This window comes from Pipistrellus hanaki (assembly GCF_964339955.1).
Source record: "Pipistrellus hanaki genome assembly, chromosome: 2".
Lineage (NCBI taxonomy): Eukaryota > Metazoa > Chordata > Mammalia > Chiroptera > Vespertilionidae > Pipistrellus > Pipistrellus hanaki.
In genome coordinates this window covers 66,077,646-66,098,046 of record NC_140504.1, presented here as the reverse complement: position 1 = coordinate 66,098,046, position 20,401 = coordinate 66,077,646, and the positions used below count along the sequence as shown (strand labels likewise).

At 41.5% G+C, this 20,401-nt stretch overlaps 1 long non-coding RNA gene across 4 annotated transcripts in view; it reads right to left on the bottom strand.

Moving 5' to 3' along the window:
- The window catches only part of LOC311617600, a 1,721,005-nt gene that overhangs the window by 1,671,451 nt on the left and 29,153 nt on the right, over positions 1–20,401 (bottom strand). The window contains exon 1 of one of the 4 annotated variants that reach the window (XR_014794129.1): positions 1,050–1,087. The exons of 1 other annotated variant lie outside the window; for it this stretch is intronic. This is a non-coding gene — a long non-coding RNA (uncharacterized lncRNA). Of the gene's footprint in view, positions 1–1,049; positions 1,088–20,401 lie in introns of those variants that run through there. 2 more of the 4 variants (XR_014794130.1, XR_014794131.1) reach the window with 2 other exon arrangements.

Genomic DNA, 20,401 nt, shown 5'->3' with positions numbered 1-20,401 from the left:
TCAATAGACTAATGGGATGAAAAGTCTTATTGCATTGCGATGAAAATTAGAGAGAAAGGAGAGGCAATTATTCTTTCATTAAATTTGACAGTCAAAGAGAACAGAGAGAGAAGATGATATTGGAAGAACTATGGAGACAGGAACATATTAAGTATTTCTCTCTTTACCCTGTCCAGCTTCACTAGAGACAGGATAGGAGTCTTGAGTAAGAGCTATGGCAGATTGAGAAAATGAAAGAGACAGAGGCAGAAACAGTAGGGAAAACTGGGACCAGGTGTGACAGCTGTCCTCTGACGGAAAGACAGTTGACCCAGAGCCAGTGGTGCATATTTATTATATACAGCATGAATCCAGGAAGTTTTACTAAAGTTTAAAACAAAGGGAATTATAAGAAATCATGGCTAAAAATCAAGCTAAAGTCATGGTTAAAGATCAAGTTGTAATTTTTCATTCTTTGTAATAGTTAGTCCTGGCTAAGCCCAGATAATTACATCTATTCCATGGGCCTGGCTGAACTTAGCTAATGAAACCCACACTCCTGGCACCTGAGCTAAGGGTCAGGCTGAAATCTAATCTGCCTCTGGCATGGTACATCTCCAGCACATTGCTCTGCCAAGGCCCCTGGATTCAGCTGACAATAATTAAATAAATGCTCAATTTGAATGTGCCTTTCCAGGCACTCTCTACAGGAACAGGGCAAGGTTTTTTGGTTTGTTTATTTTTTAGTTAATTAACTTATTTAATTAATTAACTTATTTATTAATTAATTATATTGTTTTTAATGGGGGGTAAAACTTAAGCATGTCTGCAAGCTATGGTGAAAGAACCAATGGACAAGGAAAGATCTGAGATATAAAACTGAAGAATTAAATTGTTTAGGTAGATCTGCTAGGTAGTAGCTGTAGACAGGTGATTTTTTCCCCCTGAAACAGGTGAATAGGTATACTTCTGAAACTGGGTGAGAAGGGAGAAACTGATGAAGGTTATCTAAGTTGAAACAGGTAAGTTTAGAAATGGTAGGGGGGAAGCTGAAAGAATCTACAGCACACATCACTACTTTTTTGTTTTTTTGTTTTTTTTTGTTTTTAGTAGAGTAGGAAAATAATTGTCTGCTTGAAATGGCTATTTAAGAATGGGGTAAGAAGTCGCAGCAGTCACTAAAGTAAATGAAGCAAAGCTCATGAGTAAGAGATACCTGCTAGAAATGTTTTACCGCAGATGTTGACCATGGAATGAAAAACTGGAGCTTTAAGCTGAATTGGGTTAGGGTTAAGGTAAAAAAAAAAAAAAAACAGAGGGGATTTTTTTTGGTATGGCTCATCCTCAATAGATCTCTCCTCAATAGAGATCAAACAGGTCTGGAGTAAAGTGGAATGTCTCCAAAGTGTCTAATTCTGACTCAAATTAAGAGCCTCTAAATTGTAATGTGGCCTTATAAGAAGTGCAGTGGTTGAGCTAGAATTACAGGGGGAGGGGCAGTTTAAATTCAGTAACATCTAACATTAAGGCCAAAATAAATGTGTTTCCTGTGCTGTGTTCCTTCAGAAGGCTCTAGAGTAGAATCCACCTTCGAGTTTATTGAAGTGTTTGTCAGAATTCAGAGTCTGTGGGACTGAGGTTCCCATTTGCCTTCTGACTGCAATCTGGGAGGGGGGTCAACATGGACAGGTTGGCTTTGGGTAACTATGAGTAGTGCCAATGATGCATTAAAGCCTTCTCCGCCAAAACCGGTTTAGCTCAGTGGATAGAGTGTTGGTCTGCGGACTGAAAGGTCCCCGGTTCGATTCCAGTCAAGGGCATGTACATTGGTTGCGGGCACATTCCCGATAAGGGGTGTGCAAGAGCCAGCTGGTCGATGTTTCTCTCTCATCAACATTTCTAGCTCTCTATCTCTCTCCCTTCCTCTCTGTAAAAAATCAATAAAATATATATTTTTTTTAAAAAGCCATCTCCACTTGTCCTGCCTCGTCGTCTTCTGCCACATTTCGATGACTGACTCTTCTTCCTCCCCATCTACCTTAAATACTCAAGTGATTAGATTGGGTGCTTCTGGGAATCCAGGATAATCTCCCTAAGTTTAGGTCTGTAACCTTAATCACATCCACGTCTCTTTTGCTATATAAAGTAACACATTGGAGAATCCCCAGGGATTAGAGTTTGGAAATTTTTGGAGGCATTAGTCTGCCTACTCCTCTGAAGTTCTTTTTATATTTGTCTCCCTGGATCCTTAAATGACCCATAAGAAAAGCATTGTTATATCCACCTTATTGTTTTACCCAATGTGCATCTGAAGGTACTGAGTTCTCAAGAAGTTCATATCTCAGGTAATAAATGGTGGAGCTGAAGTGTGACTTGCTTCTGAGCTCAGGCTCCTTCCTCTGCCTGAGTGAAGGAATGGCGGAGACAAAGCATTGTGTGGTGGTCCGTCCCTCTCTATGAAGTTCCCTCCGTTGATTCATTATTGCCACTTCTCAACTCAGTGACGTGGTCCCCACTGTGGCCACCAAGTTTCCAGCTCTCCTCCTAATAGTATGATATGTGTATCCACTGATTCTCAGCAGAAAACAGATGGCATGCTCAAATGAAGATGCTGAGAGGAGATTAATAAAGGAACTGTTTATGAGGGTGTGGGCAGGGTTAAGGGAAAGTGACAAGGAAAGGAAAAATGTTGTGAGCTAACAGCTGTTGTCCCTTAGTCTAGTTCTGGAGGTGCAAGGAGAGCAGTGGCTAGGAGAACCCTGGGAATGGAGGATCTAAGGAGGGCTGAGTGACAGGAGCTGGGCTTTGTTAGAGGAACAGCCACTAGCAGCCTGGCAGAGAGGAACGTAGCCAAGGAAATACCATGACTCCACTCACCTCCCACCTTCTGAACTCCTGCTCTGGGCAAATCTCAACCAGAAGTTAGATGGAAAGAAGTCTTTTCATGCAGTTCTTGAAGTTTGGCTTTGTGGGGTCAGAGCATGGAAGGGGAGAGTATGAATCTGAGGGAGACAATTCGGCACAGTGGGACTGTCCCTCCCACTCTGTTGGAATTGGGTGGGATAATATGACTTGCTTTGCCCAATGTGTTAGTTTCATAGAGCTCTGAGAAATTACCGTAAACAAGGAGGCTTAAAATAAGAGAAATTTATTTGCTCATAATTCTGGAAGCTAGAAATCTGATATTAACACATCAACAGAGCCATATTCCAGCTGCTGAAAGATCTTGGCAATCCTTGTGAGGTAGGACACTAAGAAGCAAGGGAAAGTCCTTGGCAAGTGAAATAATGGAAACTAAGACAAAATAATTAAACAAGGCCAAATAATCTGAGCAATTTACAGCCAGCTAATGAATCACAAAGTTTTATCTTTCCTAACTAATTGCACTTAATAGCAAATGTTTACATTGTCCTGGGCAGAAGGGCCTCAATCCAATTCCTTTATAGATGATGTTCTTGGAAATTAAAACTAGCCAGAAAATATCTCTGATCCCTCTATATTTACATTTTGATAAGTCAACATAATGAATGCCACACCTGGAAAGCTAATGAATATTATGCTAAGACCCTGCCCTGAGACCTCCCCTGGATTCCCACCAGCTAAAGAAAGATAAGAAGCCACAAGACAAAAAAAAAACACAACGCACTCTCACTAGAGCATGCCCACACTTTGTGTCTCTACTTTCTCCTAAATTCAAAGGTTCCCCACAAGATGTGCAACCAGGGGATCAGTGGGAAGCAGGAGATCATCCTGGGCTTACCCCCTGAATCTGTCTCTGTGGCCCCCTTTTTCTCTGACTTTCCACTGAGCTAACAGCAGCCCTGCATTAGCTCACTGCTATCACTCTGACTTTTACTTTGCAGTGAGTTCATGCAGCCCAGCATGGCCAACACATTTCCTATAACATTTATAAAAAGCTAAGAGAGCCCTGTGTTGGCCCTCTCTTATTGCTTCTTCTATCCTAAGTTCTTCCTTTGTTTCAATGTCCCCAGTTTTAAGAAACATAAGTTCAAAAATCACCTGGACTTATGATATGGAATCTTTGCTTCAGGAAGTCAAGAACTCACACACTACCAGCTGGAGGAGGCAGACCCGCTATAGGCCCTGTCCTGTAACACCTGGAGTTCCTCAGCTTGAGCTGCAACACTCCAATGTCTGTCTCCAGCTTCACACTCTGCCTTCTCTATTTCTATGTCCTCTCTTTTTCTTACAAGGACACAAGTCATTAGATGTAGGGCCCACCCTAAATCCACTACAATATCATTTCCAGATTCTCAACTAAATCCATCTGTAAAGATCCTATTTCCAAATAAGGTCACATTTTGAGATTCTGGGAGTAGATATTAATTTTTGGATGATGCCATTCAACCTGCTTTAGCCAGTAAACATGTTATGTCTGTGCAAAAGCATCAAGACCCTGCATGCAATTTCCCACCTACCCCTCTCCCAGCCAACATGGAAATTTGCAATGCTCCAAACAGTGAGTGCTCTCTCAGTCTGAGTCCTAGTGTGGGGATGTGGCAAAGCAGAATCCCAGCTGACCTACAAAGGAAACATGACAAGTATAGAAATTAACGTGTTACGTTCCTGACAGACATCATTGACAGTATTCAATAACCACAGTCCAGCCTTTAAGGGATATTCCTAGCAGTTCAGGCAGCTCCCCACGCCTTACATATGAAAACACCCTGGAATACTGCATTAACCTAAACTGGTTTGCAGGGTCCATGTTCCTTTTAGTTCCAATTCCATTGGCAATATTTCACTGCACCATTTTCCCTGTTTGGGACTAAGAAATCAATGTTAAATGCAGTCTTTTGTGTCCTTTGAGGGGCAAGTTTTCTAGGAAAAAAACAAAATACTAACTGCCAGAACACATGGGTGTTCTTTGAAATTAGTTACAGAGTAGCTGCTTTTCCTCCTGACAGTCTCATCTTCGGTTCCTGAAGAGTTCCCTGCCTACAGCAGCCCTGGATGTCTGCTGAGAAACCTTCATTCTCTGTCCTGAACCCGGACTCTCTTGGTGTGTTCCCCCTGCCCTGCCATGGCCACCTGTGCAGAAGTGCTGGAGACACTGTGCCCCCTGTGGTTTATTAGTGCTGCAATGAGCCTCTGGACACATCTGCAGCTCTACTTATCTCCAATAGTGGTCTAATTGCTATGGATGTGAGCCAGCACACTCCAACTAACATCAGATGGTCTTTAACAGTGAAGTGTAGAAACAAACAAACAAACAAAAATAATAAATAAATAAATAAATAAATAAATAAATAAATAAATAAAACAGTGAAGTGAATAACTGGCATCAAACTTCCAGACCAGATAGATGTGCATCTTTGGAATCATGAAAAAGGGTTCTTGAGTCCATGTCTCTTTAATTTTACTTGCCTTTCTGTCTTAAATGGCAGCCTGGATTGAGGCCCCTCACATGCCAGCTGCTGAAGCCCCTACAGTTTAATTCCCCAAACAGATTCTGTAACTCATAACAATGGGAGGGAAGACAAAAGATAGAGAGAAACACTTTGGGATGGTTCTCAAAGTGTGGTACTTGGACATGCAGTATTTGCAGCACATGGGAACTTCTTAGAAATGCACATTCCTGGCCCTACCTCAAACCTCTTAAACAATACACTCTGGAGTGGCACCTGGCGATCTATGAGTTGGGGAGACTCCCAGGTGACTCTGGTGCACACTGAACATTGAGATCCACCCGAGTAGAGTTAGTTGGCCTGAGAAGAGGTGATCCATCTTAGTAAAACTATCATCAGCAATCCTGTCCCTTTGAACTGGTGGGAAGGGCCCACTTGAGTACATGGAGGGTCCCTGGGAAGCCTAGCTGTCTCCTGGACCACTAGGCAGTTCATATAGGTTATAGTCATCACAGCTTCTGGGAGGGGGTGTGTGCAGTGGGGGCAGCGCCCAGGACAGAGTCCTGTGGCTTCATGGGAAGGCTCTCACATGGAGCAAGGGTTCTATACCATTTCATATGAAAGAGCACATATTCTACCTCTTTCCTGATAGAAACCAATGTGTTTTTCTGAGTGGCTTGAGGATCTCTTTATTTTGATATGTAGTGGTTTTAGAAGTGGTTTAAAGTCCTGGTTGCCCTGTTGTTTACAAACTACCTTTTTGTATGTCCATCAAGGTGCTTAGTATCTGTGATCTCTGCTAATCTCCTATGAGTTTCCACTTGCAAGAGGCCATTCTAATAAACTGTATAAATCTTTCATATTTCTAAATAATTGTTTCTCTTTGTCTAGGAAATAAAGTAAAGAAAGCAGAACATTTCCTGCAGGAATGAGAGATCAATACACATTTTACCAGATGATGAATTCAGAGGCATTCTGTTGGCAATACATGAAGTAGGAAAGAATTGCCTTATCCTCTATCATAATCCAAAAGAAAATGATTCATTCCTTTAAGACAGCATATGAACTAGTCTTCCTGGAGCTGGTTCTGGTAGACTCAGGGAAAGGGCTTGTTTTAATCTGCTCTTTCCTGGCAGGAGGAATCCTTGTCCATGGAAAGAGCATGAGTGCTTTTTTGGAGATGTAAGAACAGCTCCTGATACAGAAATCAGTCAGATGGCTGATGGATATATTCCTCTCCTGCAGTAGTTCAGATGATTCTCTTATTTTGTCTAGCCATACTAGATTGCTGAAGAAAGTCTACTGAGTTCCTTGCACAGCACAGAATCTTGTAAACAAGGATTTTTTTTTCAGGGTGGGGGTATTCTTTTTTTGGAGGAAAGGTTGCACTTATCAATCTTTTCTTCCTCAGAACCTTCACCCAGTTCATCCTGTGCATGAATTTCGTGAACCGGGCCTTTAGTTTTAAATAAGTGGCTTAGAAAAAGCTCAGTGACATTTCAGTAGAAAGTAAATGGAGACTGATCATGGGAGATATGGCCCCTGAGGCCAATTGAACATGCTTGTGACTTTATGTGCTCCAGTAGTCACCCCCCAGCTTCCCACTCTCACCTCTTTGGAGAATGAATCCTATTCCTATCCAGTTTCCTTTTCCTTCCCAAGAAGTAGCTTTGTGCTAGTGGACCTATAAGGCAAATGAAAGGCTATCAAAGCACGAAGGGGAGGAATCAATAGTAATATATGTAATGTGCACATGTATCATAAGTGACAGGCTCATTTCCATGCAAGTTAAGATGTTCCCAGTGCCTCTAATTGACACCCTGCACATCTGTGTGCTCCAACACTGAAGGAAATATACATGGCTGGTCTTGCCCTGTAGAGGCAAAGTGGGCAGCTGCCAATGGGCTGAGATTGATTGTGCAGCTGAGACCTCTCCTGGATACTCAGCTGGCCCAGGCCTTTTTCCCTCTGGGAATTCCCACATCACTGGCCTCTTTGGATCCAGGCACTGAAAGTTGTTTAAATGCAAATTATTTTCTCGAGGTAGAGTCATTATTATTCATTAGTATTTGGACTTTAATGAGTCTATGAGCTTAGAAGTGAATGGGCCAGAGTCTTTTGGTAATAGAATCCAGGGAGATACATTTTACTAATGATGGGTGGGAAAGGAAGAGTGAGATCTGAAATGCTACAGAAACTATAGCCAGTCTCAAAGAATAGCACAAGGACACTAGTTATATGGGAAGAAATAAGATGGGAAAAGGGGAAATGGAAAATAAAGCGCCTCCCCAAATCCACAGGCCACTCGTGCCTGGAGCTCCTTGAAATTCTTCCTAAGCAGTTGCGTTTGTAGAAATTGTTGCCAAGTGACTGATATATTGCACATTTGCATAGAATCACTACTTCCCAAAACTTATTTATTTATTGAAAAAATTATTAGAGATCCAGCCCTTAACCCAGACATGTGCCCTGACTGGGAATCTAACCTGACTTGCTGCTTCATAGGTACACACTCAACCACTGAGCCATGCCCACCTGGTGAGAGTGCCATCTATAATAATAAAAGTGTAACAGCAAAACAACCATCTGAACAACCTTTCAAATGACCCGCTATGACATGCACTGGTGCCAGGCCAGCCAAGGTAGTTGTGATGCCATTGGTCGGGGCATAGCCATTGGCCAATGATTGTCCCACAGAAGGAGGCCCAGGGCACCCTCTGATCAGCAATCCAATGCACAGCTCTGGCCAGGTGGGCGAGGCCTCTCTCCGCTGGGTGATCCATCTTGGAGACCCAGGATCTATTGCCCGGCAGAAGGAGGCCCAGGCCTCCAAGTAGCTACGCTGTGGCAGGTGTGCAGGGCTGGCCAGCAATGGCCTGCAGAGGGATGTCCAGGCGAGCCAAGTGATTGCACCCCAGGTCTGTTGCCCACAGAGGGAGGTGATTGTAGTTGGGAAGGGGGGCAGTGCCACACAGAGGGCAAGCAGTGCAAGTGGTGAAGGCGGGGCCAACTGCTGGCACCTGGAGGTATAAAAGACTTGGTAGGCACTGATAGCTGCCCAGGCCTATGGACCCTACCCGAGTGTTCCTGGATTGCGAGAGGTCACTGGCCAGGCTGAGGGACACCACCTGCCCCACACCATTCATCCTGTGCATGAATTTCATGAACCGGGCCTTTAGTTTTAATAAGTGGCTTAGAAAAAGCTCAGTGACATTTCAGTAGAAAGTAAATAGAGACTGAACAAGCCAGGCAGATGTCAATGTGGAGATCCTCTTCAGCAGTGGGGACAGTGAACACAGGTCTTGTACTAGGACATGCCTGGCTTGTTTGCGGAGGAGACAGGGCGGGTGGAGATAGAGGGATCTGGGAGGTGGGTGGACAGTGTGGCCCAATGAGCATGAGAGGTGGGAGAACAGTAGGGGATCAGGTCAGATGATGGGGTGGTCCAGTTCACACAGAATCTTATAAGAATTAGCTTAGACTCAGACTGAGAGGGTTTTGAGGAGAGAAGTGATATTATTTAACTTGCAACTTAATAGTCTATTGAAGAGGTTGGTTAGACATGGTAAATATTTTTTGAAGGCCATGAGACCTCAGTTGTAACTTCTTGATGGTGATGTTGTAGCATAAGGTAAACTAATGAGTAAGGCGGTGTTCCAATAAAGCTTGATTAATAAAAGCAGGTGGCAGGCCAGATTTGGCTCACGCTGATCCTTGGGCTGTTATAACCTAGTGCAGAATTAAAGTAGGTGAGCCAGCCGAAACCAGTTTGGCTCAGTGGATAGAGCTTCGGTCTGCGGACTGAAGGGTTCTGGGTTTGATTCCGGTCAAGGGCTTGTACATTGGTTGCAGGCACATCCGTGATAGGGGGTGTGCAGGAGGCAGCTGGCCGATTTTTCTCTCTCATCGATGTTTCTAGCTCTCTATCACTCTCCCTTCCTCTCTGTAAAAAACAATCAATAAAATATATTTTAAAAATAAATAAATAAATAAATAAATAAATAAATAAATAATAAAAAAATAAAGTAGGTGGGACCAACTGTGGATGTGGTGAGAACAGTTCGATACTGGCTATATTTTTAAGGTAGAGTCTGCAGGATTTGAAGTTGCATCAGATGTGGGCTGTGGGAGAAAGCAATGATGACTCCAGGGTTTTTATCCTGAGCAACTGGAGAAATGGAGTGACTGTTACTGAAGTGGTAAAAGACTGAGAGACAAGGGAAAGAAGTAGGAGGACGGGTATCAGGAGTCAGTTGGAGACATGCAGATTTAAGATGCCTTTAGGGTAAAGGAATTGGATTATATGTTCACTGACTCCCCTTCTGGCTCTCACATTCTGTGTCTCAATGACTGTGAGAAAATAAACATGTACCCTGCTGGCTTCTGCTGTGATCATGATCTTCGGGAAGAGCTTGCTCTCTGTATTCCTTCATCTTTCCTTAATGCAATTGGTGACTGCTGGTTAGAGATCAGTTGCTGGAAGGTAGAAAGACTGGAAGGAAGGCAACTGCCAGCTGACACTAGCAGGGGCACTTGGAAGAACCATTTAAACAGTGCATGTGCTCGAGGAGGCTTTGAGGGCTGGAGGCATATTCCCAGGTACCTTTGTTTCCTGGAGGGTAGTCATAACAGAGGGCTGTGGGCTGACCCAGCCAACAACAGCCAACATTCCATTCATTTTCAGAGAAAAAGCAGAGCAACTTCTACTTCCCCTCCACTCTGCTCTTAAGAGTGGCCACACTGCAGACCCAGCAGCCAGGCCCTCTGTGTTGACAGCCCAGAGCCCTCAGTTCATTCTGATGGCCCGTTGAGACCCGCAGGGTGTTTGGCATCAGCTTCTCTGAGCTATTTCCCCCTTCTCCTCTCTCATCTCTCCTCACTGGGAGAAATGTCTTCTCTCAGCCCAAATTCTTTCCACCCAAGAAGGGAGCTCTGTGCCAGTGGGGCTGTTTGCTGTGTGGAGAGTTGGCAAACCACTTTGGGAGTGAGCTGATAGGAATATATTTAAAGTGTGAGCATTTATCAGAAGCAGCAGATGGAGGCAGCAGAGTGGAGCTCCCAGCACCAAGGGCAGGGAGTATCTCATTCAGTTGTGAAGCAGGCACCATCTACACCCAGCTGAAACCAACTTCTGAAGCCAGTGAAGAGAAGGAGGAAAACAAAAGGAGCCACCTTTGTGCCAGGTTTGGGAGGTCACAGCGTTCCTGGACCGAGAGTCATCAATGCTTCAAAGAGTGCATTCACTCTGGGGTGGAAGGAAAACTGTCCATAGTTCCTTTCTAGAACATTTTTTACTTCTTTAAAGCTTAGTAAGTTTAATAAATTTTTGACATTAAGAACAAATGGAAATAGACTTTTTCATGGATGTAGAGAGGCATTAATTAATTCAACAAATACTTGTTCTGTGTCTCAGATATGCTTGGAGTCATGTGATACTCTGGGACAGAGGAGAACCAGGCAAATATAATATGTGATACTAGAGGACCAGTGCATGGATTGTGCATTGGTGGGATCCCTCCGCTTGGCCTGCACCCTATCACAGGGGGATGTTGGACTGCTGGTTGTGGCCCAATCCCCAGACTGGCTGCGTCCTGCTTTCCCCTTACAGCAGATGAAGCCAGAAACCCAGGCATGAGCTTTGAACTGGAATTGAACCCTCATCTCATTCCTGGTTCATAGGTTGCCACTCAACCACTGAACTACACTAGCCAGGCCTTTAAAACTTTTTTTTTTTTTAAGTGATTTCAGAGATGAAGGGAGAAACATTGATGATGAGAATCATTGATAGTTCTTTTTTTAAGGAAGATTTCTTTAAGTGCCATCAATAAATAAATCACATATTTCTTCATACTGACTTTATATGAGAGTTTCAATATGTGATCCTTTGCTCTATTATATGTAGAAGATGCGCTTCCAAATCCCCTGGTCAGAATGAATCACTCCTTACCTTGGTGTCAGGAAGGAGACTTAACATCAGACTTAAATATACCAAGTTAGGCACTTTGCTCTTTGTCCTGATGTACGTGAATTCTTCAAATGAACCTGCTGCCTGGTGCATGAAACAATTGTCACTGAATGCACTAAATGAAAGAATAAGGACTGTGCAGAAATGCTTACTGTTATAATGAAGAAAAAAGAAATTTCCAAATGTTCATATTTTCTTCCTATGCAAAGTTGATATATTACAAAACATTCAGTTATTGTGGGTGACAACATCACTAATCAAAAAGCTCTCAGAGTTGTTTGTTTTATTTTTAATTATTATTATTTGAAGTCATTTGTGCAACAACCATTGTTGAAGATGTACTCAGTTTCAGACTGTGTGATACTCTACGAGGTAGGAAGGTAATTAAGCTATAGTCTTTCCCTACAAACCTGCCCTCCTGCAGTAGAAGGGACAGGGATAGAACTAGGTTCAGGGGAAATAAGAGGCCATCATGGAAGAAAGATCCAGGGAAGCACTGGGGATGGAGAGGGTAGCTGTGTAAATTGCGGCTTGAAGGAAGCTTTAAGTGGGTCAGGCAGACCAGCAGGAGACGTATTGCCCATTCTTGGAGTTTGGAAATGATAGGGGCATTCCTGGAGGTTGACAGGACAGCTTACTGGATGGAGGCCCAAGGTGCTAGATGTCCTGCTATGCATGGCTTAGCCTATACACCAAAGAGTCTCCTGCATCCAACCTGACATTTGGGTGTTCCTCCAGATATTTATGCAGGTGAAAATCTGGGTATTAGAATGATGTCAGCCCCAACCCAACTATTGTCAATTATAAGCACAAAACATGCTTTGCACAGTGTTAATAAAACCTGCATTTTGCAGGAATATGAATCCCCAATGAACCAAAGGAAGACTGTGTTTTGCACTCTCTGGAACATGACCGAGAGTCATTCACTGTCTTGAAAAGTGTTATCACTGGCAGTGTCATTGCTCCTGGTATTTGTGTCACCAACACAATATCCCTGAACTGATCTTTATTCATATCTGTCAATGTCCAGTGATTCTAGGTAAACATTTCATTACTTTGTGATGTCTTTGAGACAGTTGTCTCTAAGCATTTTCATACAAAAATACAGTACACAATTTAGTCATATTACTTACCTTTTTATTACTACTGTTAGAATATTATATTGGATTTTTAAAGTTATAAGTATAGATATGTTCCTTTGACATTTATTTCAACATAGTAAATTAGGACAGATTACATTTTTAAAATATATACAAAGCGAGCATTGAGTCTCTAAGGCTGGACCCAGTGAGATAGGCAAAGTAGGTGAAAGAGCATCGTAGATCCTTGATTAGCAGGGTTTCATGATAACATCAATGAGATGTAATACAGACTTGGCTCTTATATCAATTAGCCTATGGTAACATTGGTTCTGTTATACATGATTTTTGCTTAAAGTCTCATAACCTATGAATGGCATTAAGTGAGGATCTACTGTACTCTAAAATTCTAATTTGTGCAGGAATCATTGGAGGGTTTTGTTAAAATGTGGATTTTGACTTATTAGGCCTAGGGTGAGGCCTGAGAGCCTACATTTCTAATGAACTGCCAGATGATGTTGATGTTGCTGATCCATGCACAGACCACACTTTGAGTAGCAAAGTTATAGACAAAGAAAATTGCATGGGTGAAGGTACAGAGGCCTGAAGACTTTTTCTGGAAAACAACTAGTCACTTGGTATAATATATTGTGTGGTGAGAGATGAGGTTGGAGAAGGGAGTAGGGTCAGAGCAGGCATGACACAGTCCACCCTGTTTGAACTTCATTTTGTAGAGAACAGAGAGCCTTGAAAGGATTTAAAGTAGAGTGTGAGATGTTAGATCTCTACCACCTTGTGGGACACCTCTCCTGGGCACAGCAACAGGGAGTTTCGTGAGAAGACTATTCCAATTATGTTGCTTAAACATACAAATAATGAAGAGGAACTGAAGAAGCCACAATAGAGTTAAGGGAAGAAGACAGGCTTGGTGTTTTGAGTTAGATTTTTTGGGACTTCTTAATGGATTGAATGTGAGTGGTGAAGGTGAGAGAGGATCAGGGATGACTTGCAAATTTCTGGTAAGAGCACTGATGAATAGTGATGCATTGGCCAGCATAGGGAGCAGAGGAAGAGATACAAGCTGGAAAATTGGCTTTTTGGTAATGAACTCAAGGAACTTCTATCAAAACACAGAAAGTCATCCAATTGGACTTCGATGTGAGGACTTTTATTAACAGTGTGCTGTGTTGTAGAGAAAAGGGAATCCATCTACACTGTTGGGAGGAATGTAAATGTGTGCAGCCATTATGGAAAACAGCTTGGAGGTTCCTCCAAATGTTAAGAATAGAATGCCCTATTGTCCAGCAGTTCTACTTCTGGGTATATGTTCAAAGGAATAAAGGTAAGAATCTCAAAGAGATATCTGCACTCCCATATTCATTTCAACATTATCTACAGCCAATTGGCTTGCAGATCAATGCATCCCAGTGATACCAACAACAAGCAAGGCTTAACAACAAGACTGCACACACAGCCCACAAAGGGCTACACCAAGACTGTCCACCTCAGGTAACTGGGAAGGTTTTGCTACTGGGCTCTACGAGAACACCTAGCACACAAAACTATTCCATCAAATCAGGGAAGGGATCAACTAGAAATAAAGAAAACATTGTCTGAAATAAAAAATATTATACAGAGTCCTAAAAACAGTCTGAAAGATCACAAGAATCAAGACAAAGATTTGGAACACAAAGAGCCAGAGGACACTCCTCTGCAGAAGCAAGAAGATAGGAGAATCTAGAATGTTGAGTATAGTGTAAGAAACCTCTGGGACAATCTCAAGCCAACCAACATCAGAATTATGGGAGTCCCAGAAGAAGAGAGAGAGCAAGATACCGAAAACATACTGGAAGAAATAGTGACAGAAAACTTCCCCCACATGGTGAAAGAAATGGACTTACAAGTCCAGGAAGCACACAGAACCCCAAACAAGAGGAATCCAAAGAGGACCACACTAAGACACATCATAATTAAAATTCATAGAGCAAAAGTCGAAGAGAGAATATTAAAAGCAGCAAGAGAAAAGCAGGTAGTTACCTATAAAGGAGCACCCATATGATTGTCAGCTGATTTCTCAACAGAAACCATGCAGGCCAGACGGGAATGGCAAGAAATATTCAAGGTGATGAATAGCAAGAACCTATAGCCAAAAATACTCTACCCAGCAAAGCTATCACTCAGAATCGAAGGCCAGATAAAGAGCTTCACAAATAAAAAAAAAGCTAAAGGAGTTCATCATCCCCAATCCAGAATTATATGAATTGCCGAAGGGGGTTCTTTAGGAAGAGGAAGAAGATAAAGATAAAAATTATGAACAACAAATACGTAAATATCAACAAGTGAAACTAAAAGCCAGGGGAATTTAAATATATATATATATATATATATATATATATATATATATATATATATGATGAACAATATTAACTGGTGAATAAAATAGAATCAGAGGTATGGAAGGGGAATGGACTGACTAGTCTCAGGGAAAAAGGAAGAGGGGGGTGCGGGAAGAGATTGAATAAAAACTGTGCACCTATGGATGAGGACAATGGGAGGTGGGCAAAGGGCAGAGGGTGCAGTGGGAACTTGATGGAGGGGAGCAATTGAGGTGGGGGGGAGAGGAACACTTGTAATAATCTGAACAATAAAGATTTATTTTTAAAATAAAAATAAATAAAAAATAAAGGGGCAGAGAATAGAATGGTGCTGACTGGAATTTGGGGGAGAGGTATTAGTCAAAGTTTTGGTTACACAGAAGAGTAAGTCTTAGAGATATGCTCAATAGCAAAGTGCTTGTAGTTAACAATCCTGTATTGTATACTTTAGAATTTGCTTAGAGGGCAGATCTTATGTTAACAGTACCTATCACAAGTCAGTAATAAATGAGAGGGCAGAAGGAAACTTTTTTAGGTGATAGATATGTTTATGGAATGGATGAGATGATGGTTTCACAGATGTATACTTATCTCTAAACTTATCAAGTCATATGTATTAATTATGTAAAATGTTTTTTATACCAATCATACCTTAATAAAGTGGTTTTAAAAAACATGTATTGGCCCGGCTAGTGTGGCTAAGTGCTTGAGTGGTCAACCTATGAACCAGGAGGTCACAGTTGCATTTCAGGTCAGGACACATGCCTGTTTTGTGGGCTTGATCCACAGCAGGGGGCATGCAGGAGACATCTATTCATTGATTCTCATCATTGATGTTTGTAACTCTCCCTCACTCTTCCTCTATGAAATCAATTTAAAAATATTAAAAACCAAAAATGTGTATTGTAACAAGGATCATTCAATACAGGTATGTCCACTAGAAATATTCCAGTGGATTTCTGAGGGTGTGGATATCTGAGGATGTGGAGGAGGAATAAGTTCCATGGCTATCCAGGCTGTGTGATGTATTAACATACTTATTTTATTATAGAAGGGGGATTAAATATTATAATCAAAAACACAGGTGGAATGGATTCCCTGCTTTCTAAGCCTCCCTCTCTTTCTCATACACATATACCACACACATTTATATCTCCCTAAAACCACTGTATTTATTGAAATCTTCAAAAACAGTCCCTCAGCTAACCTCAAGTAATGTAAGTTTATTGTAAGTCTATGTTTCTCAAAAGAAGGCCATACCTCAGAGAATAACATCAGCCAGCCAGGAATTATAGGAAGCAACCAGGGGAAAATGTGGCATAGCTTCCTTAGTTGTTCACTTTAATCAAAAGGCTAAATGTTAATTTTTATACAAAAAATTAGTACAGATCTCTTAATGAGGAAAGTGCAATTTTCAAGATAAAAATAACATCAGACTGCAAAGACATGCTTAACTTGTGATAAGCTGATGGGCCAAATCCCAGACTGCTAGTAATACATATCCATTTTTATTTTGTTTTATTAAAAGGAAAAGAAGAACCAAGATGACTTGCTTCCTCTCACAACCAAATCACAGTTACAACTAAAAGGTAGGATAACTACCACACAGAACCTGGGAAAACTGTTTGAGTGAAAGTTCCACAACTAGAGAAGTGAAGAAAGTGCATTGAGACTGGTAAGAGGTGTGTGTGAAATTGTGGAAAGTGCTGGCACTTGGGTGTGCTGCTCTTTTAATCAGGAGGGAGTCCAAGCTCCAACTGCTTTAAACTCCAGTACTGGCTGAGACCTGGGGGACCCAGACTCATATGGGGAGAAACTGGACTGTCTGGCATCGGGACAGGAACATGAGAGTGGCTTTCTCTCAGAGGTGCTCACAGTGATCATTGTTCCTGCATGGGCGTATGGGACATGGAGATCTGGGAACCTCTCTTGTGCAAGGCTGACTGGCAGACATTACTGTTTTCTCCACCCTGGTGATTCCCTAAGACCCTGCCCCACCCAATTTACAACACCACCCAAGATGTGCACATCAGCTTTTGCATATGAATGGCCTGTCCTTTTTCTGCCTAAAATCTGTCAAACTGCCTCTGGGTCAGAGAGCCCCAGAGCTTCCCAAAGAAGGCCCATGGCCCAGCAGCAGCAGCCTTGCTTCACAGATGGGCCTTGTCTGGGAACTTCCAAAACCCATACTAAGAAGAGGAATCTTCAGATATCACTGTAGCTCCTGGTGGGCAACCCCAGACAGTGGCTGACCTTGCAACTCCTTGGAGATCCAAGAGCCAGTGTATCCAGTGGCCAGCATGAGACCATACTGGATTATAACTCTTTACATCCATAAGAGACACACTCGGGGGGCAGACTCAGTGAGCACCAAAGCCCCACTGAAGCAAGTCCTGATCCCTAAGGTTGTCTCCTGAGCAACAGATCTTCTAGTGTAGAAACAGCTGGTCATCAAAGCCAATTGACCCAAAGGTCAATTCCTCCCAGTGATACCAACAGCAATCAAGGGTTAACTACAACAAGACTGTGCACACAGCCCACAAAGGGGTGCATGAAAAGCATCCACCTCAGGTGACTGGGGAGGTTGAGCCACTGGGCCATATAGGACGCCAACCACACAAGGCCACTCTATCAACTCAAGGAGACTTAGCAGGTACCCAGTACAAAGAAACAAACACATAGAAGCAGCCAAAATGTTGAGACAAAGAAATAAGTCACAAATGAAATAAATAGATGAAAGAAAAATATTTAATATAGAGTTCAAAACCACAGTATTAGGTTTATTCAAAAATCTTCCAGAAACCTCCAAAAAATATAGTGTGATCCTCAAGGATATAAAAAAGGACCAATTAGAAATGAAGCATACACTGAGTGAAATAAAGAATAATATACAGAGATACAACAGCAGATTAGAAAATCCCAAGAATCAAGTCAAAGATTTAAAATACGAAGAAGCAAAAAACACCCAACTGGAAAAGAAAAAAGAAAAAGTAATCTAAAAATATGAAGAGAGTGTAAGGAGAACTGTGGACAACTTCAGGCATACCAATATTCTCATTATGGGGGTGCCAGAAAAAGAGAGATATCAAGATATTAAAAAACAGTTTGAAGAAATAATGACAGAAAACTTTTGCTACCTGGTTAAAGAAATAAACTTACAAGTCCAAGAAGTGTAGTGAGTACCAAACAAGAAAAATCCAAAGAGGACCACACCAAGACACATCATAATTAAAATTCCAAAAGACAAAGAGAGAATCTTAAAAGAAACAATAGAAAAACAGTCAGTACCCATAGGACTGTCAGCTGATTTCTCAACAGAAACTATGCAAGCCAGAAGGGAGTGGCAAGAAATATACAAAGTGATGAATAACAAGAACGTACAACCAAGATTACTCTACCTGGCAAAGCTATCATTTAGAATTGAAGGTCAGATAAAGAGATTCACAGACAAGAAAAAGCTAAATGAGTTCATCACCACCAACCCAGTATTATATGAAATGCTGGTTATTAAAAAATGGGAAGAAGCCAAAACTGTTTTGCTCGGTGGATAGAGCGTCAGCCTGCAGACTGTAGGGTTCCAGATTCAATTCCTATCAGGGGCATGTACCTTGGTTGCAGGCATGTCCCCAGTGGGGGGTTTGCAAGAGGCAGCTAATCCATGATTCTGTCTCATCGATGTTTCTAACTATCCCTCTTTCTTTCTCTCTGTGGTGGGAAAAAATTATATATATATATATATATATATATATATATATATATATATATATATATATATTAAAAAATTGGAAAAAGAAGAAAAATATAAAGATGAAAAATTATGAATAACAAATACATGTCTATCAACAAGTGAACCGAAAAATAAAATATATAAAAAACCTGATGAACAGAACAGACTGCTGAATGTAATAGAATCAGGGGCATGGAAAGGGAAAAGACTGACAATTCTCAGGGGGAAGGGGTTGTAGGGAGTGTGGGAAGAGATTAGATGAAGAGCTTACACTTATGGACAGGGTCATTGGAGTAATTGTGGGATAAGGCCTGGAGAGGGGTAGGAACCGGATGTAGGGGGGCTGAAGCGGGGAGAGGAACATCTGTAATAATCTGAACAATAAAGATTTTAAAAAAAAACATAATAAGATAAATACTTTAAGTAGCAAAAAGAATAAAAAAAGGAAAAGTCAGAAAATTATCATATAGGAGCTCCACAACAGTTATTGTTAGAATGGAGTATTGCTCAGAGAACAGTTAGCTTAAACACCCAAGATGGCTCTGGCAAAGGAATGATCTTGCCATCACCTCAGCAGCTGATGTTTTATCCTCTGCCCTTAAGGTAACTCTGGTAAGGGTCCATGTGCTTCAACATGCTTACTTCCAGCTGCCATCCACCCTACCTCTGCTCTGTATTTTGTTTTCTGCTTTGCTATAGCATTTGCCTACAACTGTTTCCCGAAAATAAGACATCCTCTGAAAATAATACCTACTTACAGGTTTCCTTCTAAGTGAAATATAAGGCACCCCCTGAAAATAAGCCCCTCCCCCAGGCTAAACATGAGAGATTTGGTCCACTGATTCTGAAAGAAATGGAGTCACAAGAAATTCACCAGGGAATTCAGGAATTGGATTGTTATGATGATGTTCCAGAAGATGATGACATGATTGTCATTGAATAAATGAATAAATTCTTGATACTGTAGGATTCACAGTTTGTCTGGTTTGTGTTGACAACTACCGTACTACCGTACCGTACACAGGTAATAAATTTCCTTTATTTTCATTTAACAATAAATGTGTACAATATTCTTCATGTAAAAATAAGACATACTTTGAAAATAAGACCTAGCGCTTCTTTGGGAGCAAAAATTAATACAAGACTTTTATTTTTGGGGTAATCTCAGAACACCCTGTGATCTTTAGTAGGCTTTATAGCTTATTTTCTTTCTGGGCATTTTTTGCTTCTGCTCAATCTTTCAAAAGCCCAAGCTAATTTGTGCATTAAATGCAAAACTTTCACTTCATCCAAACCTATGTCATACCCCAAACAATGTTTTTAATAAAAATGGCTGAGATATTATTATGGATTTAAAATAAATAAGTAGAAACATAAATAAATAAGTAGAGAGCTTCCAGGGAAGACATACAGAGTGTTTTGAAAAAAGACACTTAAACTTGGCCAACAATCCATTTGTTAGGAAGGCTATCAGCTTACATGTTGTCATATTAACCTTGAGGAATTTCACAGGCAATTCACAGAAAAACAGAAAGCCACGTGGTAGCTGTGGTGTTTTTTGGGGGGAGGCAGGCCTATGATGAAACAGGATTATTTTCAGAGGAGGATCCAGAGCTAGTGCCTGAGATGGTGCTGCAAGATCTGGAGAGAAAACAGCCAGTCTGTCTGCACATCGCAAACCAGCCTCTGGACTGTACCAGATTGCTGTGTGCACACGGGCCAATCATTTCTCTCCCAACTGGACTCCTTACCAAGTATAACTTTTTATACAAATTTGAAAAAAAAAATGCCTGTTCTTCCCCAACTCCTATTTACAGAGCTGAAGAGCTATTGCCTCCTAGTCCAATGGCAAATAAACTAGAGACTTTAAGAAGAGTTTTGATAATTAGATCCACTGACTCCTATGC